This window comes from Sprattus sprattus, assembly GCF_963457725.1.
Source record: "Sprattus sprattus genome assembly, chromosome: 7".
Taxonomy (NCBI): domain Eukaryota; kingdom Metazoa; phylum Chordata; class Actinopteri; order Clupeiformes; family Clupeidae; genus Sprattus; species Sprattus sprattus.
In genome coordinates this window covers 17,786,845-17,813,631 of record NC_137926.1, presented here as the reverse complement: position 1 = coordinate 17,813,631, position 26,787 = coordinate 17,786,845, and the positions used below count along the sequence as shown (strand labels likewise).

The 26,787-nt window shown below is 41.8% G+C and overlaps 1 pseudogene across 1 annotated transcript; it reads left to right on the top strand.

The window, feature by feature from the left end:
• The first annotated feature begins 1,681 nt into the window (after positions 1-1,681).
• Positions 1,682-19,251, top strand: LOC308368547 (inter-alpha-trypsin inhibitor heavy chain H3-like; annotated as a pseudogene). The gene is made up of 20 exons: positions 1,682-1,780; positions 5,241-5,270; positions 5,527-5,550; positions 5,709-5,863; positions 6,150-6,254; positions 6,348-6,510; positions 6,609-6,719; positions 6,882-7,010; positions 7,114-7,230; positions 7,310-7,478; positions 8,347-8,472; positions 12,477-12,658; positions 12,883-13,068; positions 13,284-13,420; positions 14,458-14,655; positions 15,384-15,520; positions 17,579-17,780; positions 18,194-18,366; positions 18,932-19,043; positions 19,122-19,251. The product of its transcript is annotated as an inter-alpha-trypsin inhibitor heavy chain H3-like (transcript).
• Positions 19,252-26,787: the final 7,536 nt, after the last annotated feature.

Sequence of the window (26,787 nt, the reverse complement as noted above, 5' to 3'; positions counted from 1 at the left end):
TCATCACCTTGCTCTATATCTGTAGCTTCAGGCTGCTGTTTTTCCTGCACAGCAATTCATCAATTTAATACAGACACTAACCATGCTTAGTTGACTGCTGACATTGGTCGAGAGATTACAGTGAACGGAGATAGCCTTATTACTATCCAATGGATCATATAGGCCTACTTATTATTACCAGTTAATATAATTTTTGAGTAGCTAGCCTGCTTGTACTAGGCTAAACTAGCATGGTAACTTTATGTGGTTAGGTTAGCTTAATCTTTCTTCAAGACCAGCTGCTGCTTGTCGCTGCCAAATGTGAGTCCCTGCCTGATGTGAGTCCGCATGCGCAAACACAAACGGTTTACGGCAGAAGGCTCAGGAGCAAACTATCCAAGACGCGCATGCTCATACATGGTTCAATATCAACGTATCTGGCTTCTCATAACGCATAATGTAGGTTTATTTAACGTAGTGTTTTATAATTTTGTCAACGGTTTACAGCATAAGGCGTAACATATGGGGCTAGTCTTCACGCATTATGTGGGTATATTTACTGGTATATTTAATTGTGTTGTAAACGGTGAACAGCTAAGGCTCAACGTCAACATATGGGGCTGGTTTTAACGCATAATACCGGTACATTTAATGTTATATTTAATTGTGTTGTAAACGGTTAACAGCATAAGGCTCAACGTTAACATATGGGGCTATGTTGTATTACTGTTACTAGTAATGAATGCAATGCTTAACTAATAATTCAATAAACATGAAGCTTAACATCATAAACCTTGGTGGATTTCAAACGTAAACAAATGCGCTTGTCATTCCACTTCATGCTGTACACCACCAGCATTACCTGGCTCGTTGTACTACAAAAGTGTCGCAAAGTGATGCATGCGGACTCACATCAGGCAGGGACTCACATTTGGCAGCGACACTGCTTACACACTGGTCGAAAGATTGCAGACGCTAGGGATAGATTTAATACAAGCAAAAGTTGCATGCTCTACACACTTACAACTTTCAAAACATGTTTCCATTGTAGAATGGATGGTGATGTAAAGCCAGGTTTGCACTGTGTTGGTAGTTTCCTACCAGCTAACTAACAACGACCTGGGCTTTTTGATAGATACAGCTACTTACTCTCTATGCAAACCTACGCCCTTGACTTCAGCCAATTAAATGACAGCATCTTGTCTCGCAGGCTCGAGGGCGCATTGGAACATTTGGAAATGTATTTATAGCTCTTCTGGGCGACGAACATAGTATTGATAATAATACGAATGAGTTCACAAATATATTGTGCAAAAATATTTTGTTCTCAAATTAACCAAATATTGGTGGGGACAATTGTGTCTTTCCCAAACTTTGGTCGTGACTAGTCCCTATCGACCCTATGCAAACCTACGCCCTTGCTTTTGTTGACTTTGTTGAAATCAGTGAGGTTATGACCGCAGGAATAAAATGCTTGCCTACTATTTTTCTCATTTTACTGATTTCCATCTGCTGGACTTTCAATCTAATGATTAGTCGACAGGCATTCAATGCTTTACTTCACCAGTAGTTTGTTTACTTTAAACCCACGCATGGCGTATTGACAAACTGCAGGGTAAATGAGCTTTGTGTTACTGACCTTTACTCCTCTCAGTCGGTCTAGAAGTAGTGCAGTCAGTGAGGGTAGAGCTCAGCCTGAATCATGTCTGCAGTCAGGACTGTGCTGCTGATCTGGGTCTGTGTAGGTGCGTTTGTCAGTACTTATGGCGCTTTGGTTATCTCTAGGGACACTGATGCACAGGTGAGTACCTACACCTACACAGATATACCACATTATGTGCACAACCTGCCTTGTGTCAGTCTCACCAAGGCACCCGGTCTCACGATCTAAAGGGGGACTAGCAGAATGGACTGGAAACATTTTGTTCTGTAAGGTCTGGATGTCAACTCAGCAGGGGCTTTATTTAGCCGACCTAGCCGAGATTTGAACATTCTCATGGAAAATGAAAACAATGGTCTTCCAATCGCATTCTAATCAGTGATGATCTTTATAGGGTTCTCCCAACATGTAAACATGCCTACTCATTACTGCAAACACACCATTGATTTTGTATCAACAAATGTCTTAGAAATCGACTTTTCCTGTCAAGAGGGTCCATAACTGCGTTCTGTAGTTTTGCCTGCCGCAGCCCGCCGTAAGGACAGTCCTTGAGTAACTAGTTTGTCATTATGCTTTTAAGCAGCACAACGGATCAATAGCTATTCGCTAAAGGTATGCTAGCAGCTAAAACTAACGAAATCTCTTTAAATGTGCTGACTTTGACAATATGACAAACTAGTTACTCAAGGACTGTCCTTACACAGTCAAACATCAAGCAAGTGCAACACAAGACCAAGCAAGACGGCAAATAAGCTACTTACTAGATCGGCAGAAAGTAAACAAGTCAGGGCGGCGGGCTGCGGCAGGCAAAACTACAGAACGCAGTTATATGCGTATGGACCCTGGTAAGGCAATGGCACGGAGGCAATTCTCCATATTAAAAGTCATTGTAGCGCCCCAATTCTTTTTAAACTGTTATTTTAAGGTTAAACTGCTTATCCTAACCCTAATCCTGAAGTATAATTGTTGCATAATGGGGCTTTAAGAGTAAGAATTTATCTTTAATAATGTAACATAGCCATTTGCACATTCAAGTAAATCACATTCTGAATAAACCGAATACAAATAAATAAATAGATACAAATAAATTGTATACTGGAGGTTGGCTGCTGGCCAATTGGCAGGTAAGAACTAGTATACGAATTGCAGCGATTCGCATACCAAAACTTTGCTCTAGTTGGGGGCCCTTACCAGAATTGCTTTGTGGTGCAAAAAATGAATTAATAAATATAATCCATAAAATGATTGCTTTGAGACTAGACTTCTGCAATGCGCACCTGGCCCTAACCTGCGATGTAGCAACAACTCACTAAAGAGCCTCCAACTAACACAGAGTATTGGTGCTCGCACACTTTCTTGAACTAAAAAATATGAACATATCGCACCTGTTCTTGCCTCTCTGCACTGGTTCCCTATCAAAAGTAGAATTGATTTCAAAGTTCTCCTTCTAACATATACAAGGTTCTAAATGGCCTAGCTCCAACTGACCACAAGGTAATAAAGGCAACTAGAAAATACATTTCCTGAAGGAAATACCAGTGCATGAAATGCAAAAGTTAGGAAAGGAAGAAGAAAAGAAAGAAGAGTGAAAGAAGGAAAGAAGAAAGGAAAGAAGAGTGGAAGAAAGGAGAGAAGAGAGGATGAAGGAAAGAAGAGTGAAAGAAGGAAAGAAGAAAAGAAAGAAGAGTGAAGAAAGGAAAGAAGAGTGGAAGAAGAAAAGAAAGAAGAGTGAAGAAAGGAAAGAAGAGTGAAAGAAGGAAATAATAGTTGAAGAAGGAAAGAAGAAAAGGAAAGAAGAGTGAAAGAAGGAAAGAAGAAAGGAGAGTGAAGAAAGGAAAGAAAAGTGAAAGAAGGAAAGAAGAGTGGAAGAAGGAAAGATGAGTGGAAGAAGGAAAGAAGAGTGAAAGAGAAAAAGAGAGTGAAAATATTGAAAAAAGGAGATAAAAATGGAGTGAAGAATGGAGTGAAGAAGAGAGACAGAGAAGAGGTTCCTTTGATTTGGCGCAGCTGTCAGTGAAGCACAGGTGCAAGCCAGTTTAAAGACCCTATTATGATGTCATAATGGCCCAATGTAAGTCAATGGGAAAATTTCGATTCGTTTTTATTTAATATCTTAAAAAGTATAAAGTTTAGAAAAGTGAAAAATACATAGCATAAGTGTCCTTTACAAGACCTACGCGACAAAGTTTGAATGAAGTTTCTACGTTAAGCGGTTCGGGCTGAATTAATCGCAGAAAAAGGTAACAAGAATAAGAAGAAGAAGAAGAAGAAGAAGAAGAAGAAGAAGAAGAAGAAGAAGCCTAGGAATAACAATACAGGGCATTTCATTTCATTTTTGTAATTACAGTGCATGAAATGCCCTGTATTGTTATTCCTAGGCTTCTTATTCTTCTCACCTTTTTCTGCGATTAATTCAGCTCGAACAGCTTAACTTAGAAACTTCGTTCAAACTTTGTCGCGTTGGTCTTGTAAAGGACACTTATGCTATGTATTTTTCACTTTTCTAAACTTTTTACTTTTTAAGATATTAAAGAAAAACGAATATAAATTTCTCCCATTGACTTACATTGGGCCATTATGACATCATAATAGGGTCTTTAAACTGGCTTGCACCTGTGCTTCACTGACACCTGCGCCAAATCCAAGGAACCTCTCCTCTGTCCCTCTCAATTTAACTGTAACTAGGAACATTAAGACACCTTCCATTCTCTACTTTTTTTTCTCTCCATCTCTCCATCTTTCTCTCTATCCCTCTCAGTCTACTTTCTCTCACACTCAATCTCTCTTCTTCACTCCATTTTTTCATATTTTCACTCTCTATTTATATCCAGAGCCACTCTTGTTCGATCTTCTTTCCTTCTTCTACTCTTCTTTCCTTCTTCAACTCTTCTTTCACTCTTCTTTCCTTTCTTCTTTCATTATTTCACTCTTCTTTCCTTCTTCCACTCTTCCTTCTTTCCTTCTTCCACTCTTCTTTCTTTTCTTCTTTCACTCTTCTGTCCTTTCTTCTTCCCTTCTTCCTCTCCTTTCTTCACTCTTCTTTCCTTTCTTCTTTCCTTCTTCCACTCTTATTTCCTTTCTTATTTCCTTCTTTCACTTTTCTTTCTTTTCTTCTTCCTTTCTTAACTTTTGCATTTCTTGCACTGGTATTTCCTTCAGGAAATGCATTTTCTAGTTTGGAATAATCTTTGTCTCCTTCTGGGAAGTCAATACCCTTTCCCTCTTTAACTCTAAACTAAAAACATTCCTCTCTAGTGTATCCTATAGTTAGGAATAATGCATCAAGATCCGGCACCAGTTGCAACATACTTCTCATATACTATGCTGGGCAACCTATCCTTCTACCTTTTCCTCTTCCTACATATCACATTTTGCTATGTCGTTGATACTAATGAAGTGGCCATGTTATGTTTGGATGCCTGAGGTGAACAGGGTTCATATGCCAGTTTCTTTACTTATCCTATCCTGGGTTTGTAATCCGGGGGGTCTCTCCCACCCCCAACCCCTTCCCAAACCTGTGATTTCTCAGCTACAACCCTGGTATTTAACCTCGTCATCATTGCATTGGGTGAGGATATCTCTTCTTTCTTCTCTCTTTCAGATGACACATGACACTGCCAAACGCATTGAGGTACTAATAAGTTAACTATGCAATGTTGTGTAAACGGGTGTAAATCTATTTTATAATTTTTGTAACTACTTTTTGATGTCTCGTTTTGTATGTTAATTTGGAAAGAAATGTGTGTATCCATGCTGGGGTATATTTTTTTGTTTTGTGCAAGTCTTCAAAATAAGCCAACTACCTTTTGAGCAGTAAGGCCAAACCTGTAGTATGAAATTAATGAAAGTAAACTACATGTCCTACATCATGAGTTTTTGTTTTACAGAAGCGGAGTATAAGCGATGTAGAGGTAAGAGATATTGTGTAATCTTTACTTTTAAAGGGAAAGTTTGACATTTCTGTAATTGGCAAACCTGTGTTATGAGTTAATGCAATTAATCTCGGATATCGGAACACACATACATACAGTAGGCATTTTTATTAACAGAAACTTGCGGTTTGAAACAGGTTGAAATTCAGAGCGTGAAGTTGGACTGCAAGGTGGCATCTCGGTTTGCTCATACAGTCATGACCACCAAAGCTTTGAACAAGGGCAACTCCTCTAAGGAAATATTCTTTGAGGTGGACCTACCAAAGACGGCTTTCATCACCAACTTCAGCATGTCAGTTATCTCATCATCCTTTCCTTTCATCTTCTGTAGTAGTGTGCGCCATCAAAATATTCCTTATTTGTCACAATACTGTGGGATACTCTAATCAATGCATACTAAATGAAATAAATACATTCTTTAATAAATATCTTACACTTTTTTTTTAATTCAATTCCACATTACAGAACAAGATACTCAGATATACAATTGAATCAAGTAATAAAGCCCTATCTATTGCAATATTGTATCAATATTGTCTTCATTTCTGATATTTATGTGTGTCTATTTTTCCCTTCAGGGAAATTGAGGGGAAGACATATGTGGGTGCCGTGAAGGAGAAGGAGAAGGCCAAGAAACAGTATGACAAGGCTGTGTCATCAGGACAGACTGCTGGACTTGTCAAGTAAGCTGGCTTGGCTGTGGAGTTGGGTGTATGCTTCTCTCTCTGGCTTACAACTATTTGACATTATTTTGGTGTGTGTGTGTCTTATACTAGGGCATCAGGCAGAAAGATGGAGAAATTTTCAGTTTCAGTGAGCATTGCAGCCTTAAGTCCAGTCACATTCACACTGACATATGAGGAGTTGCTAAAGCGTCGCCTGGGAAACTACGAGATTATGACCCGCGTCAAACCAAAACAACTGGTCCAGAATTTTGAGGTAGTAGCAATGTCATTGCCATTGTGTAAACATCTAACCATGATCGTTTTTTGTAAGAAAAGGCTGATATAACATTATAACACGGGTCATATTGTAAGATTGTGGCAGACATCTACGAGCCTCAAGGAATTGCCTTCTTGGATGCCTATGGGACGTTTATCACTAATGACCTACTTCCCCTGGTGGAGAAAACTGTCACTGACAAAAAGGTGGGCCAAACACAAGATACTAGAGAGATCTTTACCTTATTGTGATAATAAAAATGACCATGGTGTTCCTTGAATGTTTCTATTTAATCTCCATGGTGGACATTCAAATCAGGTCACATTGCTAAAGGTGTTCTGCTTCCAATCTTCTCCAAACCCCCTCAGGCTCATGTTTCCTTCAGTCCAACACTGGACCAGCAGAGGAAATGCCCTGACTGTGACGGTACGCTGATCGATGGGGACTTCTTCATAAAGTATGATGTGAACCGTGATGATAGTATTGGGGACATTCAGGTAAGAAAATAAACTAGCCTTATTTAATAGTTCTGAATCAATTATCATAGCCACTTGAGAAGTTGTACTCTACATGAAATCTGCCTTTTCTGACTAATTACAGATAGCTAATGGCTACTTTGTCCACTATTTTGCACCTGTGGGATTAACAAGAGTGCCTAAGAATGTTGTGTTTGTGATAGACATCAGCACTTCAATGCATGGACGGAAAATTGCACAGGTGAGAGAAAAAGAACTTGAACTGTCTGCTATTGAGGGATGTCAACATTATCTCATTTGTTGTCATTTTACCTCCCCAGACACAAGAGGCGTTGCTGACAATCTTGAGTGACTTGCATGAGGATGACTACTTTGGACTGGTTCTTTTTGATAGCATAATTGAAACCTGGAGGCCAACTTTGACTAAGGCCACAGAGGGAAATGTGATGGCAGCAAAGGAATTTGTGAGAAACATGTATCCAAGAGGATGTGAGTCTTTTGCATTTCTTTCTAGAAAACAGGCTAATTGATTGTATTTGCGGACTGGGTTTTCTACAATCCTAGATTCTGAATTTCTAATAGAAGATTTTGAGAGGAAAGATAATAGCCTGCTTTTAAGTCAAACAAATTTAAATCAATGAGACAAGTGACAGACCATGGGCACATTACTTATACTACACTAATAATGAAATATACTTGAAAAAAATAAAAATCTAACATGTATTTTTAAACCAATTTCAACAAAATAACTTCTCAGCTATTATAGGCCTAGTCGCAGCACTTGTTGAATGCACTACCTTCCCCATTGAAATAAATGTTTTTCTGCATTTTGTCAGAAGGTTGGTGTGAAGGTGACTCTGGTTGCTGCTTTTGACATAGCACTATTAAATAGAATAGAAATAGAATAGAAATAGAAACTATCCAATGGCATAAGCGGTGGAAGAATGCATCCAATGTGACGTGATCTTACTTCTGAAAATTAAAAACGAAATGATCAATGAAAATCCCATCGATATGCAATATAAAGGGTCAAAATGCTGTACAGCACAATGCAAAATGGGTAACCTGGTCATTCTACTGCCACGTCATCACACCATAACAACACACAAGTAGCATTAATTATTAGAATACTAAATTCACCCGGATGCATTAATGGAGAGGTACAGAAATGAATCACGTCAGAGAAAATACTGTATGTGAGTCAACAATTCACTGAGCAATCAAGCCAGAGCGAATGTTCGGTCATTACCTTCTTTTCGCAAGAAGGCAATTTCTAGAGAGTAGGGTTATTATATAATGAAAAAAATCTGAACATAAATTTGTAATTGCCTTCCATTTAATTGCTTTCTCCATGAAGGGACCAACATAAATGATGCAGTCCTCAAAGGAGTTGAGATGATTAAGACTGACATGCAAAATAACCTACTCCCAGAGAAGAGTGTGAATATGGTCATCCTTCTGACAGATGGTAATCCCACTAAAGGTATGTTTTTTTTCCAGAAGATGAACCAATATAGTATATGTCACATGAGCAGTTGACCAGTGATAGGAACGATTGATATGGTTCCTTATCGCAGGCTACAGCGATATAACAAATGGGACATGACTCAGGGTCACAAGACCAAACCATCTGGGCCCGCGATGACGTGACTTCCTCTTTGAAAATCTTCGCGCAAGGAGCGGATCTCCCCAAGCATTATTCCAATGGTCTTTGTTTGTTCGAACTTGTTTCTTGTCTTTATTCGTTTTTCTCGATACGAGCTGGTGAGTTTAGGTTCCTTAACCTTCACTACCTCAAGAGTGATACGAGTTCGACTTACAGAAAGTTGAGTTCACTATCTTATGCTGGTAAAGCTCGCCGGTCTCTGACTAGCCTGCTAGCTTCTTTGCTACCCAACGTGTTAGTTATGATAGTGTGCTCTTGACTAATCTATCTCTGTATTTCAGATAAAGATGTCCTGGCAAGCATACCCCAACTGGGTCATGCTCGCGAGAAGGGCGACGGCCACCGCCGCTGCGTACCCTGCCTGGGCACTGATTGGTGACGACCCGGTATGCGACATCTGCGCCAGCATGACGCTAGCGCGGGCCACCAAGCGTCTGGCGTTCTGGGTGCGCGCCGACGCCAGGAGGGCGAAGCCAGCACCAACCGGGGAGGATTCCCCTGTAGGGCTGGGCATCCCTCCGGTCCCAGGTAGTTCAGTGACCCTTTGGCCGCAGCCGCTCCTGACAGCCTGTCTCCCTCCCCTTCACCCGCCCTCCTGGTCGCTCCAGACCCCAAGGCGGTGGAGCTACCCTCCGGCTACGAGGTCCGGACTTCGACTTCGGCTGGAATCCGAGAGCCTGCTCGACTACTCAGACGAGCTTGTCTTGGACGAGGAGGAGGCACACATGGACCTGGATGCGGCGCCACGGGACGTGCCTCGGTGCCGGGCTTTGCATCATACATGCACCTGGACCAGGCTAATGAGAGCGGCTACCTCTCCTTCCCTCCGGCTGAGGATGCTGTGGCGGGCTACCTGGCGCCATCCTCTCCCACGACGTGCCTCGGCCAGAGACCCCTCCTGCCCACGCGAGTGGCCAGGCATCAGGCGGCTCTGGCTGAGAAAGCCTATTTAGCAGCTGGGCAGACTGCCTGTTCAACGAACACGGCAGCACTCCTACAGCGCTATCAGGCCAAGCTCCTGACGGAGCTGGCTGCATTGCTGGGCAGCAGCCATGAGACTGTATTAGAGCTCCGTCGGGCAACGGATCTCTCACTATGTCTCACCTGCTGCACCTCCCAGGCCCTGGGGAGGGTCATGGGACTGTCTGTGGCAACACACCGGTCTCTGTGGCTAACCCTAGCCAAGCTCACCGACAGAGAGAAGACGACTCTTCTCGACGTACCAGTCTGCGTCCAGGGTGAGTTCGTCGAGGCGGCGGGAACTATGGCTGCTAAATTTGAGGAGCAGCAGAAAAACAAGGAGGTATTCTAGGCCTGGTTGCCTTGTTCGGGTAGTTCCGACCCACAGTCCTCACTGGGACAGCAAACCCTGATCACCGGACAAAAGCAGAGCGGGTTCCCCTTGCCCGCCCCTCCGGCCAAAGTACAGGCGTGTCGGGGCTGGAATAGGCACCCATTCTGCCCTGCCACGCAGCCGCCAGCGTAGCCACAGCCGGCTATGCCCACAACACAGGGAGCTACCCACACTGGACGACAGCACGCTGCTCGTCGTGGCAAAGGCCACAACAAACACCCTGCTACCTGAGCCGAGACGGTCGCTGACCACTCAGGGGAGAGAGGTGGATCCCTGGCCACCGAGGAAAACCACTCATTGCCCTCATGCAAAATTCATGTCAGTCACAGTGAAAGTGTTCCCGCAAGCACCGCATTCAAACTTAAATGTCATGACCACTGCCCCTTTAGGCGCAGACATAAGGCATGCTTGTATGACTCCCCCCGCGGCGCACCCACTGCACTCGCAGTTGGCTCGCCCCCTCCGAGGTTGAGAGGGATGGTCCAATCAGTGGTGCCTCAGGAGCAAGCACATATCCTACTGAAGCAAATAGACTCATTGCTCGAAAATGAGGCTATATCAGTGCTCCCTCCCAAGGAGGCAAACACCGGGCTCTACAGCAGATACTTCCTCATCCCCAAAAAGGATGGAAGTTTTCGGCCAATACTAGATCTACGTATACTGAACCAAGCACTAAAGACGTTGAAGTTCAGAATGCTGTCTCATACAGCCAAACGATTTTGTGTCAATGAATCTAAAAGATGCATATTTCCACGTACCGATTCACCCCAGACATCAAAGATTTCTGAGGTTTGCATTCGGGGGGATTGCGTACCAATTCCATGCACTCCCGTTGGCCTGTCTCTGGCACCGAGGGTATTCACGACATGCATAGATGCAGCCATCGCCCCGTTAAGACAGAGAGGAATACGTATTCTGACCTATCTAGACGATTGGTTGATTTGCGCTCATTCAATGTCAGCAGTGGTGCAAGACTGCCATCAAGTGGTGGCACACTTGCATCAACTCGGCTTTGTAATAAACAGGGAAAAGTGCGCTTTGCATCCTCGTCAAAACGCTCCATTCCTAGACATGGTGCGAATAAAGCCATCTCAGAGTCACGCTTTATGCCTAGAGTGAGGCGTCTCAGGGTGCCTGACAGGCACCTGGTGCCATCATGGGATCTGCTAATTGTGTTACGTGCTCTCACAGGGCCCCCATTGGAGCCCCTGGAGACGGCAGACATAAAATTTGTCTCATTAAAGACTGCGCTGCTGTTGACACTGGTGTCAGCAAAGCGCATTGGTGACATGCAAGCCCTGCCCGTCAGCCCATCGTGCCTTCAGTTCTCGATTGCTGGTGACAAGGTGGTTATGCGACCTAATGCTGCGTACACACCTAAGTGGTAGCAACCCCATTCTGTAATCAGGTGATTGAGTTGGCAGTATTCTCACCTCATCCGTTTGTGTTAGCAGAGGAGGAACGTTTTAAAAAACTTGGCCCAGTGGGCTTTCCGACAATCAGATCAGCTGTTTTTCGTGCTTCGGGGCGCAAGCAGAAGGCAGACCTCTGTCTGAACCGAGCCTCTCCCTCTGGATAGTAGAGGCTATCGTGTTGTCATATACGAGTTTGTGTCTAGATCCCCGGCGAAGTTGCGTGCCCCCTCGACGCGGGGGGGTCTCGTCTTCCTTGGCCTTAAAAGGAATCTCAGTGGAAGGTATTTGCAAAGCGGCAAGCTGGAGTTCTCGCCACACTTTCATTAGATTCTATATGTTAGTGGATTCTATATGTTAGTTCTATATGTATGTGGCCGAGCCCAGTTTCCTACAAAGTGTTCTACAGGCAGGCGATCCCTGAATCCCCAGAGCCGAAGAATGACTAAATGATATATGTGTTCATCAGCTCCTACTTGGCAGAATGCAATGAACAGAGTCCTAAACGATAATGGTTTAGTTGAATATACGTTCATCAGCCTCTGTTTGTCAAGATGTAAAAAACTGATTGACGGTTGATCCCCTTAGCATATGTGCACATTCAAGGCCCTATAAAGCCACCAGCTGCTGTATGAACCTCTATGAGGGCAAGGCATAATAAAGTTGGTGTGTGATGGCAGCCACTGTATTGATTGGATACGGTCCCATTTGTTACATCGCATTATCCTGCGATAAGGAACCTCGGTTCCTTTAGCAGGGACCAGATATAACAAGCGTTGCGTTACAGTGTCTCTTGGGTGGTGTTAAGACGCTCAGTTTTTCCTCCGAGGAAGTCACGTCATCGTGGGCCCGGATTTATGGGCTCATGAGGGGGCGGGCTCAGGATGCGATTCGACAGTTCTCTGCCTTTCGGTGTGAGTGAACAATTCTTCGTTTGGTCCTGTGATCCTTGGTCAAGTCCCATTTGTTATATCTGGTCCCTGCTAAAGGAACCGAGGTGACGTAAGTAACCGAGACGATTTCCATAACCACACACGTATTTCCTCTGAGAACAGGAGTGACTAATACAGATGCTATCAGAAAGAATGTCCTAAATGCCATTGATGGGAATTTCACCCTCTACTGCCTTGGCTTTGGTTTTGACCTGGACTATGGCTTTTTGGAAACCATGGCAAAGCAGAACGATGGAGTAGCCCGCAGAATCTATGAGGCATCAGATTCTGCATTGCAGTTGCAGGTGAACTTCAGAGAAACTCTTAAAGAGATCTTCATTACCTGCCATTAGTAGTCTCTTCAAAAAGCACTCAGGAAGCTGGACATAAGACACATTTTAATTAAAATAAACACAAAACAGTCACTTTTTTCTTATCCTGCAAGACAATGGTAATGACTGAAACAAGTTTGATTCATGTTTATACAGCCACATTTGGGTCATCCTGAACTAAATCCTTCCTCTCCTAGGGATTTTATAATGAGGTGGCCACTCCCCTTCTGTCTAATGTGAACTTCAAATACCCTGAAAATGCAGTAAACTCTTTGACCACCAGCAACTTTAAGCAGCTCTTCAATGGCACTGAGATTGTGGTGGCTGGACAACTGATAACAAATGACATGAACAGCTTTCCCTTAGAAATCTCGGCATATGGGGTGAGGTATTGCTGTTCTTCTCACATGACATCACTTCATAAATATTTTATTTTTGTCTGGTCTAGATGCCACTAGCTTACCTGAAAGTTAATTTTAGATTGATAAGAGCATAATGAAATTTGACAATCTGACTACATTCAGTGAGTGACACATTTGTCTTTGTAGTGGTGTATTTACTGCTCTCTATAACTACTAATTCATACCTTCTTTCATAGGTGGATGACTATATAGTACAGGGCCAGGCAACTGCCGAGGAGTGGGATGTTATATTCCCAGAGCAGGAGTATATCTTTGGGGACTTCACAGAACGTCTGTGGGCATACCTCACCATTGAGCAACTCTTGGAAAAGAAGTCAGTAAATGAGTTTAATATCTCTGTCAGTAAATATCTCTGTCTCTCTCCAAAACTGATTATGATGTTGGGAATCATTTTCTCAGGCCTGCTCAGCCCAGAGCTAGTAGGGTTTTTTGTTTTCAACCTCTGGAAGACTGGAAGATTACTAACTCGCCATTGCTTTTACGCCTCTATACTTTGATAACAGGATTTACATGTATGTTGCTAGAATTTCATGAAAAGATACAAATCAAAGTTAAGCCGGAAGGGGTAAAAAAAATGCTAGGTCTTTGTGAGTTACATAATGTAGAGGAGACGGGAGAAGGCCATCCTTTTCTGGAAAAGGAGGTACGTACCCTTACAAAAACCTCAATATTCCCCACAGGGCATCAGAGACCCCTAAGTGTTGAGGTAAAGGATATGTCAGGTGCCAGACAATTTGATTTAGGTTTGTTTTGTTTCACACACTTAAATTATGAATTCAAATGTCATCTTACTGAGCTACTTGAACAAGCTGGATGTGAAGCTGCTACGTATTTAGCATTATAAAACAATTGGGTTCTAGCGCGTAATTTAGCTGTTTCTGATTGGACGAGAGACGTTCCATGCTATAGGTTATTCTTCAACATACCTACAGTTACGGGACTTTTCACAGCTAAAAATAAATCACTCCGCGATGAAACATTCGCATTGATGATAACCGTTAATTCAAAGTTTTTAAAATTCCAAACCAAGCACTCGTTGACAATGGAACTATTTTTTGTTGCGGAGAAACTGGCGAAATAAACCATTTTTAATCAATAACTTCGTGTTGAAATGTTAATTTGTTGACTGTAGAATTGTTTTATAAAAGCAATATAGCACTCGTGGGAGTGGGGTAGGTAAGGGATTGTTGTTGCCTACGCCACTCGACCTGGCGGCCTCGGTGGCTACGGCCGAACACCCCCCGTGGGATTATCCCTTACCTACCCCACTCCCACTCGTGCTATATTGCTTAATTACTAGCCTGTAAGAATACACTCTTCATGTTGAAACACCCTATTTTACACTTTCAGAAATAAGGGCTCACCTGAAGAAAGGGCCAATGCTACTGCAGAGGCTCTGGATCTTTCCCTCAAGTACAACTTTGTCACTACCCTCACATCCATGGTGGTCACAAAACCAGAGAATGAGGAGAATCCAGATGATGTACTCATTGCAGACAAACTCACTGAAGGTACAAACATGATAGAGATTAAAGGATATACTGTATAGTAAAGGATATATATAGGAGGTATTCAAACATGTAAAGGCTATATAGTAAAGGATATACAGTATATATAGGAAGTATCCAAAAATCCAATATTGGGTGATGGGAGTAAAGAATGAATACAGTACCTTGACAGGTTTTGTGCAACTGAGGGGCTATGCAGTATGTCATAACCTCCTTGTTTGATGCAGTCTTCATCATGGAGATATACAGTACTACATGATTTGTATGGGGAATAACATGAAGTAATCTAACCAAATACATTTTGTATTGCTAAACAGCACAGAGGGGAAGTCCTTATACTCGAGGAGTACCAAGTAGGAAACCAAGCTACATGAATTTGCACAATGAAGCCCTAGTCTCACTTCAAATAAGCTCTAATGTGAAATATTGGATGAGATGAATACATTCTAATTGACCAAATAATGTTTTTAAAGATTTCTCTTGGAGATGGTCTTATCCACCTCCTGCACATACATATCAACCTCCTGCACATACATATCAACCAACTTATTACGGTAAGTCTTTGCATGTCTTTTGAAGGGTTTTATGGCATCAACAAGTTATCAAAAGAAAACTAGGGTTAAGAAACAGGGCTCCAGACTGGTGCCGAAATACCAGATTCCATGTCGGCATCCAGTGAATAAAAACAGAAAAAATATGGTACGATTGAATAAATATGTAGGTCTATATTGTGAACATTTTAGGCAACTGTGATGGGAAATGTGTCAGATGTTATTCTATGTTTTTTGCAGTTGATGGAGATCCTCATTTCATCATTGAGTTGCCACAGATGAATGATGCACTGTGTTTTAACATTGATGACGAAATAGGAACCATTTTCAACCTAGTAAGAGATCCCGTGTTGGGTAAGGACAACTTTGAATAGAAACTACATATATTAATTCCATAATTAAATCATTTAAAACAAATGGATTTAACTCAACATATCGCGCAAACCTATGGAGTTAGATATAAAGTTTCAAAACTCACAAATGTATTTTGTGATTCACAAATGAACAACACACGATTTACAAATATATTTCCTGATTCACATAAATGTTACGCGATTTACAAATCAGCAATCAACAAAATAGTTGTCTAGTATCTAGTGTTAATAATCATTAGATCATTTAATTTGCAAATCAAGCCCAGTCGTGAAAGTGTCAAAAATCCCAAGATAAATTAAGGAATTTTCACGAATGATGAGCAGTTTATAAATGTATACAGTGCCCTCCACAATTATTGGCACCCCTAGTGAATATGAGCAAAACAGGCTATGAAAAAATATGTCTTTGCTGTTTATCCTCTCAGTCTTTCACTCGAAATATACACAAAAATCTTACCTTTTCATTGAAGTAAAATTATTAAAAGAAAAAAAAAACATTGACATTAAATAAAGATGTTTTTCCCAAAACATGTGTGCCACAATTATTGGCACCCCTTAATGAAATGTTTTGTGCAGCTTCCATTTGCCAAGATAATAGCTCTAAGTCTTCTCCTATAATGCGTGATGAGGTTGGTGAACACATGGCACGGGATCTGAGACCATTCCTACATGCAGTATCTTTCCAGATCCTTCAGAATCTGAGGTCAACGTTTGTAGACTTGGCTACAGCTCATCCCACAGATTTTCTATGGGGTTTAGGTCAGGGGACTGTGATGGCCATGGCAAAACCTTTATTCTGTGGTCGGTGAACCATTTTTGTGTTGATTTTGAGGTGAACATTGGATCATTGTCCTGCTGGAAGGTCCAACCACAGCCCATTTTAAGGCTTACTGGAGGGGGCTGTTAGGTTTTCATTTAATATCTGCTGGTATTTGATGGGAGTCCATGATACCATGTAACCTAACAAGATGTCCAGGGCCTTTGGAAGAAAAACAGCCCCACAACATCAAAGATCCGCCACCATAATTCACATTTGGTATGGGGTGCTTTCTGTCTACACCAAACCCACCTTTGATGTTTGTTGCCCAAAAGCTTTATTTTGGTCTCATCTGACCATATAACTCGGTCCCATTGAAAGTCTGACTTACATTTGGCAAACTGTAGGCGCTTTAGTTTGTTGTTGATTGACAGCAGAGGCTTTTTTCTGGCAACTCTCCAAAACAACTTGTGGTGATGTAGGTGGCGTCTGATGGTAGTTTTGGAGACTTTCTGACCCCAAGACTCAACTAACCTCTACAATTCTCCAGCTGTGATCCTTGGAGATTATTTTGCCAGTAGAACCATCCCCATTACGGTCCGTGGGGTCAATGTACAGACACGTCCTCTTCCAGGCTGATTTTTTAACATCTCCTGTTGCTTAAAACTTCTTAATTATGTCCATTATAGTGGAAGTGGGTATTTTCAACTGTTTTCTTGTGTCCATTTCTTGATTTGTGCAGCTCAACAACTTTTCGTCGCACATCGTCACTGTGTTATTTGGGTGTTTCCCATAGTGATGAATGACTAATGGAATTTGGCCTGTGTCACCTCATATTTGCACGCCAGTGGAACTGGAAGTCATGGTTGGCCTCATAAGAGTTCCTTATCAAACAGGTGAACTTAAAAATGTAAAAAATGACTGGAAATATACTTTAGTTAGATTTTAATTAAAGATTTTTCTAGCAGTTTTTTTTTTCTTTCAATAATTTTACTTCAATGAAAAGGTAAGATTTTTGTGAATATTTTGAGTGAAAGACCAAGAGGATAAACAGCAAAGACATATATTTTTATAGCCTGTTTAGATCATATTCACTAGGGGTGCCAATATTTGTGGAGGGCACTGTATGTGAGTCAGGAAATACATTTGTGAATCGCGTGACATTTCTTTGTTTGAAACTATTCTATCACCATAGTGAAATGGTACTTTTAATGATAAAGGAACTAACAAGGGGACCCGCAAAGCTCTAAAGGCAGGTATTTGGTTTGATGATACTCATAGGTATTGTGGTGAATGGCCAAACCATCGGGGATAAGAAAGTTGTTCCTGGGAGCAAGGTGAATACATACTTTGGCCGTTTTGGGATTGTTCATCAGACACTAGGCATTAAGCTGATGGTGACCACAGACGGAATCTCTGTGATCTTGAACAAGAGAAAGGTCAACTTCCTCTGGTCTGAATCAGCCTTCGCTAAAGCTGAAAAGTGAGTATCAAAAGTTTCAGTTTGCAAGGCAGCTTGGCTCCCAGGTCATAGCCACCAAAAAAAGGGGTATGAAATAAAATGGTCTTTTGGCAACATTAAACAGACACATTCATTACAATAAGGTTTTACTTTCAACATAGAGACAAGACCAACACTCCTTTTAAATTGTGGTCAGTCAAGAGACATAAGCAGAGATAAGCCGGCTTATTTAAGTTTACTGTGAGGGACCAGGCGGTCACACCCCGTTTTTGGGATGTGGCCGACTGGACTTGGTGGTGAAGAAGGATGCAGGAGATGGTGGCTTCTTACACAAAATATTTTACAAAATAAGTGTAAATGTAAGTATTCATGGCTATTTCTGCAACTCTGAACTCAAACTAGAGTTAATGCGATCTGAAACCTTGAACCCACAGCATGGACCTGCAGATCACCAAAGACCGAAGTCTGACCGTCACTCTGAAGGACTCTGTGAAGTTTGTCATCATTTTGCATAAGGTGTGGAAGAAGCACCCATACCACCAGGACTACTTGGGTTTCTACACCATAGACAGCCACCTGCTCTCCCCCAGTGTCCACGGCCTGCTGGGTAAGATAGCAGCAGCACCCCAGCAGACGGGGGGAAACACTCAGAATCTTTCGGGTTTGTTCTGGTTGTATAGCAGAATCGCACCAATTATAAACTTTTTTGTTGGTTACCGAGGATACAAACAACATTGACTAGCTAGAGGACAATAGCCATATCAACGAGGCAGTGAACACCGAATGAGGCGAATGAACACCAAATTATAATTTAGTCGGAATGAGCGACAACGTTTTAACTGCAATGGACTTTCAGATCTTTAGATTGTATGTGGCACTGTCTACGCTGCTTTGACAACATCTGTTCTTTATAATATGACAGGGGGAAAAATCACAACCTGACGTGCCTAGTTTATCACGCTATATTCATTTTGGTCGGTTAGAAGTCAAAAATCATGGATTCGCTAAATTGTCAGTTAATTGCCCGTCCCTTATATGAAGTTTGAACAAATATTGTGTAATGCAGTGTGAGTCTTAAATTTTTTTTATAAAGGTTTACCTTTGAAAATAGTGTTGCTGTATGACACCATCATGTATTATATTGCCTTTGTTGATTATATATAACCCTACAGGTCAGTTTTATCATGGTGTGCAGTTTGAGATGAGCAACCTACACCCAGGAGAAGACCCTGAAAAACCTGATGCCACAATGATGGTTAAAGGACATAAGCTGAATGTGACTAGGTAAACATATATCTTCTCTTTCATTTCGGGGAAAGCACCTGCTGTTTGTCTGTATTTCCTAAATAACTGTTTCCTCAGAGGCTGGCAAAGAGACTTCCGGAAGGACGTGAAGAACGGAGTGAACGTACCCTGCTGGTTTATACACAACAATGGAACTGGACTCATCGACGGGAGCCATGAAGACTATGTGCTGTCCAGCCTCTTTTAGGCTGGCTGAAGATGACAGAACACATGTCACACAAGTATTGAATAAAAGTTATTCATGACTTAACAAGGAAAATGTAGTTACATCTCTTAATCTTTATGTCCTCTGCCATTCTTGAAAGGTAACCCTACTGTACAGTGTATGTAGTATTGTGCACTGCAAACTCTTAGTACAACAGTTTACAATACCGGTCTTTTCTCAAAGAGTGCTACTGCACTGCTGATAACAAGTGGGGTTGTCTGTGTACATTTGCGCAGTGAATACTTTTTTTTTAAATTTATTTTTGGGGCTTTTATGCCTTCAATCAGATAGGAGAGTAGAGAGAGACAGGAAGTGAGCTGGAGATGGATCAGGAGAGGGATTGGGAACTGACCGTGAGTCGGACTCGAATCGGGTCCCCATGGGTATTGGTACAGGGCTGCTGCTGCTTGCGCCAATGCTCCCGCCCCAGTGAATACTTTTGACAATATTTTTTCTTTTCTTAGACAGAGTGGAAGTTTAACAGCTGATGTTTTGAGCTTCTGTGTGCTTTTGAGCTTCTGTGAGCTTCCAGTTAAGTTATTTCCACACATTTCACTGGCTGCAGGAATGAACCACTGTTTGAGGCATGTTTTTACATCACTGCCACAGATTTCTTTTAATCCACACAAAACTAAAATATTCTAAGTACTATATTATGAACTATTTCATTCAATAATAAAGTATTGCATTGTATATGAATCAAGCATTATCTATACCAATAAGTTATGCATTGACTTTAATGTAGAAAAATATTGAAGTAAGACCATAACGTGAACACTTAAAAAACATTGAAATTGTTGTCAAATGTTACAATTTAGTAAATGTCAATATAAAAAAATGATGCACAAACAATAACAACATCTTACAAGCTTGGAGTTCTCATCAGCATTGACATACACACAAATTGTATTTTATTCAGAATGCAAAAGTTCTACTGTACCCTCAATCAGGGACGGACTGGCCATCGGGCATACCGGGCGTTTGCCCGCTGGGCCGACGTGCAATATGGGGCGATAGTCCCGAATTTTTATTTTTTTCCCCATATAATGGTCTGACCGGCTGGCCCACGAAAGTAGTTCATGAACGGCCCTATTGACACTGGGCTGGCCCAATCACATCCCCTGGGCTGACCCAACACCAACCCCTTTCGATTTGGACCTGCCTATATAATGCATTAGGACGGTAAACAAACTCAGCGTGGCCCATGGCCTTGACATGCTTGACACGCGCACGCTAGTCTGCGGCCCATTGGCTGTCTTCTTTAGTGACTTGGGGCTCGTCCAATCATATCACCAAACACCTTCTACCTTTAGCTTGGTCGATGCACAGAAACGCACGTTTCGTTAGAATACTCCAGTCCAAAATGGAGAAAAAGCGAAGAGGGGGTGCCGAAGAGGGGTGTTCCGAAAGCCCAGTATTCCCAAACCCTGGTATTCCGAAAATATGCCAATTTGTCCAGATACCGAATTATGATAGCCCGTTATACGCTCCGCCCGTTATACGCTAGTGCCACCTCATCAAGCGCGTTTCCTACAGGAGGAAATAGACTCCCTTCTAAGAAAGGGAGCAATACGGTCTGTAGGCTACCTCTCGGAGACGAGAACAGGGGGTTCTTCAGTTGCTATTTTCTGGTTTCCAAAAAAGGACGGAAAATATCGACCGATCTTAGACCTCCGTATTCTAAACAAAGCTTTAAAGTGTATGATGTATATTGTATTGTATTGTATTGTATTGAATTTAGATTAATTAAGACCACCACCTTAACACACAAACTCTTGTTGAACTCATAAAGTAGTAGGTTCAGTGACGTGCGGTGAAACAGCTGTCTTCTGTAGATTCTGCGAGCCCGTGAATCAATGTTTCGTTGGAATCATGATGTAATGTTGTTGTAGCGGGAATACAGCAATGCTATTTTTCTAATTGGCAGGGCATATGTAAGATTCTAGACTTCGCTAAGCACTGAAGCGACTGAAACGGTGAATTTTGATCACATTCAGCGAAGTTAACAGGTAAAACGGGAGAAAAATAGGGCGTCTTTAGGCCGTCCTGCCTAAAATTAGGGCGTCCCATTTCTTCTTATTTTTTTAGTAGACTATAGGGCAGACGCCCTGCTAGCTAAAAGCCTGGTTTGTGTAGACATTTGAGAGACCAAAAAGACTGAAAAGGTGTGTTATCGTATTTAGTGGGCCGGTCTGGTTCAAAATGCCCGGGCCGATTTTTTGTCCCAGTCCGCCCCTGCCCTCAATCCCCCACATACATGTGTTTGGAGGAATGCTGCATTTCTTTCGTTAAATGTCAGTGTACCTCAATAAGTATTCCCATAAGGATGCTGTGTAGACATGAAGTAAATATCTCAAAATACTAATTCATGTATAACTAAGATAATGCCCCTTGTTCCTGAAGATTTGACATGGTCCTCATGGACATCAGGCTTAAGTGGGTTTAGATGGCACTTTTTAAGGTAGATCTTTTACAGATGAAAAATTAGACACAAAACTGGTGTGATGCCTATACAGCATTAACTGATTGTCAAACAATATCGACACAAAACAGAAGGTTGTAGTGTCTAGGCAGTTGGTGTCAAAATAATCTTTGCCTGATATACTGTATATGCAATGTACGTAGAAGAAATAAACACCTCAAAATTTGCCTATGTATTTACTTTTTTTAAATATGGAACTGTAGTTTCAGTAGTTAATACATTTGAATTTCTGTTTTAAACATTGTGAACGTAGTGATTAATGGGTGGTGGCTAATCTTTCTGTGTCACGAATTTAACATTGAAACATTGTGTTTAGAAAAGGTTTGTCAGACTGTTAGCTAGTTAACCTTTTGTTGACTTTGTTGAAATCAGTGAGGTTATGACCTAAGGGATAAAATGCTTGTCTACTTTTTTTCTCATTTGACAGATGTACCATCTGGACTTTTAGGGCCTGATTTACTAACATTGCGACCGCTGCTTAATCTGCGGTCGCACATTATCGCACAGTGTTTTTGCACATTTTCCATGGAATTTATCAAACCAGATCCGTGCTGGGCAATCTGTGTTTACTCCGCCCTTTAGATCCTGATTTACTAACTGCGACCGCGGCTTAATCTGCGGTCGCACATTAACGCACAGTGTTTTTTGCGCATTTTCCGTGGTATTTATCAAACCAGATCCTTTAGTGTTATTTAGCACACCGTTAAAAGACGGGAGAAATAGCCTGCATGTTACTGCCACCATGGAGATTCGAGGAAGACAAAATGAAGCTTCAGCGAAGAGGAGATAGAAATATTGGTTCACGTTCGCTCAATCACTGAACCTGATTCAATGTGCGCGACTGCATGTGGTTATATTGTTTTTCTGCCCGCCATCACCTACAGCGAGATGTTTAAAAGAACACGATTATAAAGAATATGCTATTGGTGGCATTAATGCATAAACTGTCTAATATAACAATAAAGATGTGTACATGGCGAGATTTATAATTTCTACAAGGGACATGGGTTCACTACAATATATCCCCACTGAAAGAAATACATTTACCAAGTAGCCAGGCATCTCCAAAATCACCGTTGCTCAATCATGGATAGATGGCACTATTCCGGAAGATAAAACTGTCATGGACAGATCCAGGGTATTTGGCTACCATATAAGTAATGGTCATGTTGGCATCACATATGACCTGGACATTCATTGAATATGTGTGCTTTCTGTTTCGGTAAATGTGTTCTGGATTGAAGGTGGGACTGTTTGCATGTGAGTGCGATCAATGGCTCCAATTACGTTCGGAAAGTTTAATTTCAGCTATCGTAGTGGGGAAATGTATATTGACCAGTGCGCCGTAGCAATGCGTCGAGTACCTGGCTAACCAACTGCAGATGCTTTAAATGTTTGAAATTATCCAGAGGCCAATATTTGCAAATGTTGCTAGGAGTTTAACAACTGATGGAATGGAATGTGATCGCCGGGTGGAGGGTTCGATGTCGTCTCTGATCTGGTCCAGTAATTGAAGTATTGCGTGGCTGGTTAACCTGTACCGTCTAATGATTTGTGGTTCGCTTAACTGAAAGTGTTATACGAGTTGAAAAAAATTCTTTCTGTGCGCTGTCTCTGTCTTCTTTCTTTCGCATTGCTCTTATAACTGCTGCCATATCGTTTTCAGACTCAATGGAAATGCGCTTCCTGGTTAAGACGTGCTTTTATGAGGCGGAGAATTAGCCCGCAAATCAGAGACGTGCGCTCGCCAGGCAGTTTTAGTAAATACCACGCAATACATCATTAGGCGCACTCCTCCCATTAAATTGCGCTTCACGCCCAAGTTACCACGTTTGGGTGCCATCCCACCTGTTTGCAGGTACACACCCAGAAAGCGTTAATATACGCCTCTACTCAAATGCGCCCCCTTAGTAAATACCGTTTTATGTTTACGACCGCTATTTTACGCCTGAAATGGGCGCAATCCTGTTAGTAAATCAGGCCCTTAATCTAATGATTAGTCAACAAGCATTCAATGCTTTACTTCACCAGTAGTTTGTTTACTTTAAACCCACGCTTGGCGTATTGACAAACTGCAGGGTAAATTAGCTTTGTGTTACTGATCTTTACTCCTCTCAGTCGGTCTAGAAGTAGTGCAGTCAGTGAGGGTAGAGCTCAGCCTGAATCATGTCTGCAGTCAGGACTGTGCTGCTGCTCTGGGTCTGTGTAGGTGCGTTTGTCAGTACTTATGGCGCTTTGGTTATCTCTAGGGACACTGATGCACAGGTGAGTGCCTGCACCTACACAGATATACCACATTATGTTGTGACGAACCCCTTTGGGTTTGTCTGCTCTGCCCGTGTTGTTGGCGTGATTGTGTGGCAATTTATTGATTGATTGTGTGAGCAGGCTGTGTTCACTCTCTCTGTTACCAGGTGCAGGTGATCAACCACCTGGGGGGGCGTGTCCCTGCCCTTTAAAGAGCCTGCACATCCTGGATTAGATGTTGGGAGCATGAGAGAAGGAGAGCAACCTAGCAACTGCATGTACTGCGAGAGCAGACTTTGATTGCATGTATTGGATCTTTGTGAAAACTTGTACTTTTTATTGGAAATTGGAACTTTGTGTGAATTGGACCGGTGTGGTAACTTGAACTTTGATGATTAAACCTTTGTGTTTTTGGTAAATTGGTGTACTTTCAGTTCTTGTAACAAGGCCAAGAGCCAGCTTTGTTACAATGTGCACAACCTGCCTTGTGTTAGTTTCACCCAGGCACCCGGTCTCATGATCAAAATGTGGGTCTAGCAAAATAACTGGAAATATTTTGTTATGTAAGGTAGGGATGTCAACTCAGCAGGGGCAGTATTAAGCCGATTTTTTTCTGAGATTTTAACATCCTCGTGGAAAATGAAAACAATAGTCTTCCAATCGCATTCTAATCATTGATGAACTCTATCGGGTTTTCCTTACATGTTAACATGCCCACTCATGACTGTAAGCACACCATTGATTTTGTATCAACAAATGTCTTAGAAATCGACTATCTAATAGTTCTAAAATTACGTCCTCAAAATGCTCATCAGATCATCACCTAATTACTTTCAATATGTAATTAGGATTCTTCGCACCATCAGATTCAATCCAGCTCTATAGCTGTTGTTTATTTGGCAAAACTGCAACTGAGTTCATATAAAAACTACCAGCTGCTAAGCAGCTCACTTCCTTTTCACATAGAAACATCATCAAAGAAGAATCTGGCTTTAGAGACACAGTACTGAAACTGCCTCAGCCAAAGTTCTGAATGATCCACTCATTGCATCTGATCATGGATGCATTTCTATATTGGTTCTTCTAGACCGTAGTGCTGCTTTCAACACTATAGATCATCATATTTTCAATATAGAGACTTGAACACCATGTTAGTATCAAAGGCTGTGTCCTATCTGCAGGTGGGCCGAATAAGCAAAAGCTGTTCTCAAGTATGAATATTTTTACTTTATGATTATAATGACTCAAGTAGTCATTATTTACTGTAAGGAAAAGTACACATCAAAATCATTTCCTGAATAAGAGTAAGAATGTATCTATATGTATCTATGTAGTGAGTAACTTCATATGATTATATTTTTGACATCTATTTGGCATATTTAGGGCTATTATATTCAAATGTTGGGTTATGCCCAAAATATAACATTTTAAAAGGCTTTTGTAATAAACACAATGTAACATTTCCATTTGCACATTCAAGTAAATCACATTCTGAATAAACCAAACACAAATAAATAAATAAATGAAAATAAATTGTAGATACCTTCATTCCCAAGGTGCAGGTCTTCTTGTTATTCCGAGAGTATAAAAAAACACAATAGGAGGCAGAGCCTGCTGGTATCGTGCCCTCCTCCTCTGGAATAATCTTTCTGTCTCCTTCTGAGGATGGATACCCTTTCCCTCTTAACCATTCCTCTCTAGTGTATCCTATAGTTAGGAATAATGCATCAAGTTCCGGCACCAGTTGCAACATACTACCCATATACAGTGGGGAAAATAGGTATTTGACCCCCTGCCGATTTCGCAAGCTTGGCCACTTACAAAGAAATGCGAAATAACATAATTGTACTTGTAGGTCTATTCTAACAATGAGAGACAGAATATCAACAAAAACATCCATAAAACTGCATTTTATAACAGTTATAAAATGATTTGCATTTGATTGCAGGAAATATGTATTTGATCCCCTACCGAACAGCAAGAATTCTGGCTCCCACAGACCAGTTTTGTGCCCACAAGGCACACAGTTAGTCCTCATTAGGCCTTACAAGGTACACCTGATCTTAACTGGTGACATGTATAAAAGGAACCTGTCCAAAGAATCATACTTCACACCTTCAATCTCACCACCATGGGCAAGACCAGAGAGTTGTCCAAGGACGTTAGAGATATGATTGTAGACCTGCACAAAGCTGGAATGGGCTACAAAACCATCGGCAAGCAGCTTGGTGAGAAGCAGACAACTGTTGGTGTGATTATTCGCAAATGGGAACAACTGTCAATCGCCCTCGGTCTGGGGCTCCATGCAAGATCTCACATCGTGCAGTATCGGATATCATCTGAAAGGTGCGGGATAACCCCAGAACTACAAAGAGGGAGCTTGTGAATGATCTCAAGGCAGCTGGGACCACAGTCACCAAGAAAACCATTGGCTACACACTACGCCGTAATGGTTTGAAGTCCTGCAGCACTCGCAAGGTCCCCCTGCTCAAGAAGGCACATGTACAGGGCCATCTGAAGTTTGCCAAGCAACACTTGAATGATTCTAAGGAGGATTGGGAGAACGTGATGTGGTCAGATGAGACCAAAATCGAGCTCTTTAACATCAACTCGACTCGACTCGTTTGGAGGGGGAACAATGCTGAATATGACCCCAAGAACACCATCCCCACCGTCAAGCAGGAAGGTGGAAACATTATGCTTTGGGGCTGTTTCTCTGCCAATGGTACAGGACGACTCCACTGCATCGAGGGGACAATGGATGGGGCCATGGACTGTGGAATCTTGGG